Below are 7594 nucleotides of genomic sequence, written 5' to 3' on the forward strand. Positions count from 1 at the left end.
GTCTAGGGCACTGTATCGCAGCGCTAACTGCGCCACCAGAGTCTCTGGGTTCGCGCCCAGGCTCTGTCGCAGCCGGCCGCGACCGGGAGGTCCGTGGGGCGACGCACAATTGGCATAGCGTCGTCCGGGGTAGGGAGGGTTTGGCCGGTAGGGATATCTTTGTCTCATCGCGCTCCAGCGACTCCTGTGGCGGGCCGGGCGCAGTGCGCTCCAACCAAGGGGGGCCAGGTACACGGTGTTTCCTCCGACACATTGGTGCGGCTGGCTTCCGGGTTGGAGGCGCGCTGTGTTAAGAAGCAGTACGGCTGGTTGGGTTGTGCTTCGGAGGACGCATGGCTTTCGACCTTTGTCTCTCCCGTGCCCGTACGGGAGTTGTAGCGATGAGACAAGGTAGTAATTACTAGCGATTGGATACCACGAAAATTGGGGAGAAAATGGGATAAAAAAAAATTTAAAAAAAGTGTGAATGTATGATTTGCCCTAATTCATTAGGGTCGTCATTGCCTGACCATGCTAAAACGGATGGATGTGCAATGCTTAAACTCTAACCTCCGATGTGATTTTGAAACTTAATCTAAATTAAACTGTTACCAGAAAACAAAGGTATTCAGTTGAGAAGCCCATTGTCTCTTCTAGCATGGACATGTAGTAACCTACCGTCTTCTAGTGACCTACCATCTAGTAACCTACCATCTAGTCCCCTGGCCTTACACTACTATCAGATGTCGGAACTCCATTCCTCAAGAGACCAGCAGACACTGCTGCCTTCAAGGACCCGTCCCATATTCTTCATCCCTACAACACCACATGGATGCAACCCCCTCCCCTTCCCTGCTCCATCTCCACAGCTCCCCTGAGGCCGTTGCCATGGTTCCCAGGTGTTAAGTACAAATCAGGTGTTTCCCAATGGTAGGTGAGGTGTTGCTTGGGACCCAACATTCACCTGTGACTCTAGTGATTACCTCAGACTGCAGGCCAGATGACATTTCCCCCATTTAATACAACTCAGATAGCAATTCCCCAATGAGTGGTACACTGCATTACCAATGAGTGGTACACTGCATTACCAAACTCCTTTTGCTAGTTAGTTTGCACCTGGCTTGCTGGTGTGTTAATCAAGATTAAACAATTAATTGACTTTATTTTTGTTTCAGATTTGATCCAAACAGGGCATGTAGGATAATTGCATGACCCTGCCTGGTCATATGTTTTTAGAGATTGGTTCAGTGGCCATTTTACTCACACCATATTCCCTGTTCTGTGTTGGTTGTGTTTCTCCATGCTGCACTTGGCTGAGTTGGGCTGGGAGAGACTATAAATATACTGCTGACCTGCAAAACAAATAACCAAAATCTAAAACGTAACCTAATTTTAACCAATTCTGAAATGAAATGTCAGTTTGCAGGTAAGTAGTGTCCGAATAGCTTTTTCTGTCTGGGCTGTACCATCATCTGGCTTTGCTGACCTAGGTTCTGCACTTTTTTTCATGAGCCAGTTGTCGTTAACCATCTGTGCATGAATGTAGACTAGAGTTGATGTATATAAACCAGCCTGTCCCAATGTGTTTTATATTTTTCCTTGGCCAGGTGAGGGCAGCAGAGTGGACACTCAGATTTGTAAACCTTTGTGTTTTTCCCAGGGTGCAACGGGAGCAGCTGGCAGCTATCTTCCAGCTGCTGTAGGAGAACCAGGAGACGTTTGGGGAGGTGTCAGAGGGAGACGTGGAGGAGCAACTCTACTCCATCTAAACCTCTAGTCTACACAGTCGACTGTACTACGCCTAACTCTACTTTTCCTAAACTCTACTCGATGTTAATCCCACACAAAACTGACAATCAAGATTAAGATGCATTGACATGGTCCACTGGGTTTCAAAGGGGGTGTTGTTTCAAAGGTCCACTCTGTTTTGAGGCACATACTCTTCTCTAAAGATTCTGAGGTGATCGCAAATCAGGCTTTGGATAGTTGGGCCTGAGTGATTTTGATTGGTCTGATAAAATCTGAGGTTCTTATACTGTACACACCCATGAAAGCCAACAGTTTCAGCAAGCCTCACATCAAACACTTATCTGAACAGGTCTTACTTCTTTCAGCTATTCCCTGCCTTGCCTCGGCCGAATCCTTATCTCACCCATTGCTATCTCTCCTCACCCTTTCCTATGGAGCACCCTTTCCCTCTAGACCACTCTGTTTGAACAAACACATAATTGGTGCAAACACAAACATGCACATTAGATACTATAACACGGTTTCTGCTTTTTATTACTTTTATATACCATTCAAAGCAATAAACACTGTATTTGATACAAGTAATGGCGTCGTCGTTGTGTCAATTCTGGATTTTGTTATCTCCCCTGTGTGTGCGCGTGTGTGGCTGGCAATGTAATCTGACTAAATGTCTGTAATAATAATGAATAATACATTTTATTTGTAGAGATCTTTTAATTTACAGACAGAAATCGAAGCTGTGGCAGAGTTTCATACTTACTGCATTCATACTGCATACTTTTTACACTAAGTTTGAAACTGTTTTTGAAGAAGCAACAGGTAAGGCGATGACATCAGCCGTCCATTCCATGAAGGATTGTGCAACATCTTCTCCAAAGACAATAAGACGCATCTACAATAAGGCTATATTGAGCTTACAAGTTAAATGTATTGCTAAAGCTATTGGGATTTGAAATGTTTCTCCTAACATGTCTTTACATGTCACATGCCTATGCATTTATTTATTAGTGGTGTAAAGTACATAACCTCTACAGGGCGGTTGAGCTAACGTAGGCTAATGAGATTGTAAGTAACAAGAACATTTCCCAGGACATAGACATATTGGTAGAAAACTTACATTTGTGTTAATCTAACTACACTGTCCAATTTACAGTAGCTATTATAGTGGAAGAATACCATGCTATTGTTTGAGGAGAGTGCACAGTTATGAACTTGAAAATGTCTTAATTAACCAATTAAGAACATTTGGGCAGTCTTGATTTTAAAAAATTAAAACAGAAATGCAATGGTCCATTGGATCAGTCTAAAACTTTGCACATACACTGCTGACATCTAGTGGCCAAAATCTAAATTGTGCCTGGGCTGGAATAATACATTATGGCCTTTCTTTTGCATTTCAAAGATGATGGTACAAAAAATGTATTATTTTTTACCAGACCTAATGTGTTATATTCTCCTACATTAATTTCACATTTCCACAAACAAAGTGTTTCCTTTCGAATGGTATCAAGAATATGCATATCCTTGCTTCAGGTCCTTCAGGCAGTTAGATATGGGTATGTAATTTTAGGCGAAAATGGGGGGAAAAAGGGGCGGATCCTTTTTGCTTGTAAGCAGGAATCAGGAGGACAGAATTGTGGTCAGATATAAATGGAGGGTGAGGGAGAGCTTTGTACACGTCTCTGTGTGTGGAGTACAGGTGGTCTAGTTTTTTTTCCCTTCTGGTTGCACATTTAGCATGCTGATAGAAATTAGGTAAAACTGATTTAAGTTTCCCTGCATTAAAGTCTGGGGCCACTAGGAGCGCTGCCTCTGGATGAGCGTTTTCCTGTTTGTTTATGGCGGTATACCCCTCATTGAGTGCAGTTTTAGTGCCAGCATCTTACTTATGTCTGGGTGTGCCCCCTCAGGGGCGAAAATCTGATATCAACTTTGGAGGGGACAATTACATGACATTTTCTCAAGAGCAATTCCTGAGGGGGACACCAAAAGAGGTGCTGTAACACATAGTCTATGTTGCAATATGTTAAATGTATATTGAGGAACCATAATCACTACTACTGGATAATTGATAGGTACAGTAGTTAACTGAAGGGTTGTCCCAACTTGTTCAAATGTTTAAATCATTATAATAATAGTTATAGCAGTGTTCCTTATCAGTCCAGTATGTATGCAGGTATTTGTACTTACAACCAGCAATACCAAGAAAGGACAGTAGGTGACAATGGTAGTGTACACTGTATGGGTGCAGTTTTGTAAATACAATGAACATGGTGTGATCTCGTCTAAAATAATCTCCATTGAGAACCATCACAAAGTCTCCACTGGCCTGAGTCTACTACAATAGTTTTACAAGAACAAAAAGATACAAATAAGTACAGTTCTAAAAGCAAAATAACTACTTCAATGAATAACCCAAATAAATCAAACAAAATATCCTTCAGTCAGTGTCTCAACTCTTCAAACAGCAGCTATGGACAAGTATGTCACACAAAGTATGCAATTTTAAATAAAATGACATTAAATAAATAATTAGTAAGTGTACTGTCATGTACTAAAAACTACTAAACAAAAGAACAAATATCATACTATACACCAGGGGTTCTCAAACAGGGGTCCATGGGTCCCTGGTGTAATTGAAAGGGGTCCGTGAAATCAAAAAGTGTAATGAACGTATTCAGTACCACAAGGTTTCCAGTAACTTTACATATAATATAGAGGGGGTGGAGGTCCCTGAGGACCGCTCAAAACCTTGCCTGCCTTGCCTCAAATATGCAAGGGTTCCAGTACCCCAAAAAAGGTTGAGAACCACTGCTATACACATTACTGAACAAAAGAACTGATCATATGTTTGCGGGTTTCAATGGATCCAACAAATTGCTGGCAGATATTTTCCCTCTTGAGGCTGTCCAGCCTGTCTTTATGTACATTACAGACAACTACGCCGTTCAGTCTCTCTTGGCCCATGCTGGCCCATAGCCAAGTCTTCAACCTGCGGAGTGCACTGAAACTCCTCTCAACCTCACATGAAGATACTGGCACCACAAACAAAATTCTGATCAGCACCTCAACTTGGTCAAACAACCCCCGCACCTCCACTGGAAGCTTCCTGAGGACCTCTGCTGCCTCTCCACTGCTGCTACAGGGGTATTTGTTGTGAAAGAGAGGGATCTGCACTGAAAGAGAATCTATGTTCAGCTCAGGGTACTGATCTAGAGACTCATCCATCTCCCCCGTGAGAAGCGTTCTTTCCAACTTTTGCAGGACGTTTAGACTGTCCTGGTCAAAACGGTCGCCAAACTGAACCGTCACACAATCCAACACTTAAAAAAATTCTGCCCAATATTGATCCACTGCTTTGCCAGCAAATCGTCTTGAATGTGTCTCAATAGATTCAATAGAGTCAATCAATGTTGTTGCTTTCTCATACAGTCAAAGGTAGCTTTTGTCATTTCTCTTGCTCCTAAGAGATGACCGCACACACTCGACTGCAGCCTGCATACCAGAGACAGTCTGAGTTTTCTTCTGCAGTGAAATGTTTAGACATTCAAGCTCTCCAAGAACAGCAGAGGCAAGTGTGAGGCCCAACACAGTCTTGCCTTTGCTGAAGTGCTCGAATAAGCCACTGGCAGTTGAAGCTGTCTTGGATGCAGATTTTGCCATCTCCTCTAGGCTGCTTAGTACCCGCTCATACTGCCCTAGCACAGCTCTAATAGCAGTATTCGCACAGTCAACCTTGTTGGACATAGGGGTTTCAGGGTGTCAGATTTGTATCTTTGGACGTGACAATTGATTCAAACATGCTCTTAAACTTTCCTGACTGGCCATAGAGGACACCTAACTGATGGACCCAAGAAAGGGAATCCCGGATCAGTGGGGAGGCTGAGCAGCCAGCCTGTGTAATCAGATTTACTGTGTGCTCCACAATGTACATAGAGGGCTAATGGCTGCTGCCTCCTCACAATTGCCTGTGCACCTGTGTATTTTCCTGCCATGTTTGAGGCACCATCGTAACTCTGCCTACGTAAGCCAGACATGGGCAAATTGAGCCTCAACAACACATCAGTTGCCACTTTCGCAATGCCCTCGCCTGTTGTCTCCGACACCCTGTATTGCCCAATAAACTCCTTGTGAGGGACAAGGTCATGCTCAACATAACGCAGACAGACACTCTCCTGGTCAGCACCAGAGACATCTTGAGTACCATCAACAATTACTGAAAATTGTACAATCGGAAGAGACCTAATCTCAGCTGCAATGGCTCGAATGACTGTATTGGCCTTGATGTTCAGAATTTCATTCCGTGCTTTGGGGCCTTTGTACATTGTGGTACGCTCTGTTAACCACTTCAGTAAAATGGAATCATCCTCTTCTGCCCTAAGTTTCAAAAGCTGGTATAAATTCCCACTGTCATCCGTGTGGCCTCTGAAGGCTTGTCAGTTTTGATGTGCTGTGAATTTTTCAATGGCTTTTCTCCAGTTCCTAAATCCTGCACTAATGAAGGCAGCAGCATCTGCTCTTTGGCCAAAAGATGGCTGGCTTGAAAACCCTTGGCTCCAGTGAAAACACAACACTCCTTTTATTGATGGATTATAATGTAGCCAGGGGAAATCGCGAAACCATCTCTCTTGAAACGTCAACACTTTGTTGGCAAGAGTTTGCGGTTCTATAAATTGTGGGTGTGGCTTTTGTGCCATCACTGAGGTAACTGGACAATGCTGAGCCACGGTCCCCTATACTGGTGCTGCTGACAACAAGGATGACACCTGGTCCTGCCGTGGCTGTGACATTGTTTTCTGAAGTCTCTCTCCCTGGCTCTTTCCCTTTCACCACCCTCACTGACTCACAGTCTGTCTCCTAGAAAATAGATAAGGTGTTTGCCGTACTCGTAACTACCGGTACCCAAAACTACACAATTAATCACAACAGCAATACCATTGCCTTAAACAAATCTTAGTTCAGTCACCAGTTTAAGTTGAGAGTGGGGGTATCCATGGCATTTTTCAATTATGTCCCTATTTTACAACAACAACAAAAATTGAGAACCTTTCATAATGTTGCCAAACAAAGACTCAACAAACTTACCTGAGACTCCCTGTCTCTGCCAGTCTTCCCTGCATATCTGTCCCCAACTCTGCTGTCTGTGTGCCATCTGTTGCCTGCTCTGCCTAATGACATCATTGTGAAACATTTCCATTAGCATTTCACTTCTTTCTTATGAACATTTTATCAACTAGTCTTTGAGATATTAGGCTACCAGGGTTCTTACTTTGCGATTTGGTGTAATGAAAAATACTCTGATGTCTGTCTTTTTTCTGCCATTTTTCTACCTGGCTGGCTGGCTACACACACACAGTGTGTAGGTTATTTACAGTAGGAGATGGGCTTCTATCATCTTATCTTCTATCATTCTATATGTGCTTCGATCTAAAAGGTAGCTAGCAAATGTGAAACGGATTGCAGTGACAAGAGTTCACCACCGTTCAGCTGTATGAGTTCACCATTTACACAACATATGCTGAATTTGTAAAGCTAGCGAGCACCAATTCCGTTTCTGTGGTGTTTGCAATAATCTTTGCTACCTGGTTAAATAAAGGTGAAATAAAATAAAAATAAAAGTTCACTAGCGACAATTTAGCTTTTGCAACGAGACCATTAAATATATTTAAGACAATGGTAGAAGAGAGTGTAGTTCTGTTCTGTTCAGACTTGTTTATCGCTAACCTTATCACAGGGACTTTGAAGCACTCCAGCTGCATGCTGATCTTGGAATAAACTGACGATAGCAAAGATTCCATCTTTGACGACGCCACATAAATGGAATAGGTACTAGCTAGCTTGATGGTTAATGTTTACTTTAGTTTGT

The sequence above is a fragment of the Salvelinus fontinalis genome, chromosome 30 (genome assembly GCF_029448725.1).
Source record: "Salvelinus fontinalis isolate EN_2023a chromosome 30, ASM2944872v1, whole genome shotgun sequence".
Taxonomy (NCBI): Eukaryota; Metazoa; Chordata; class Actinopteri; order Salmoniformes; family Salmonidae; genus Salvelinus; species Salvelinus fontinalis.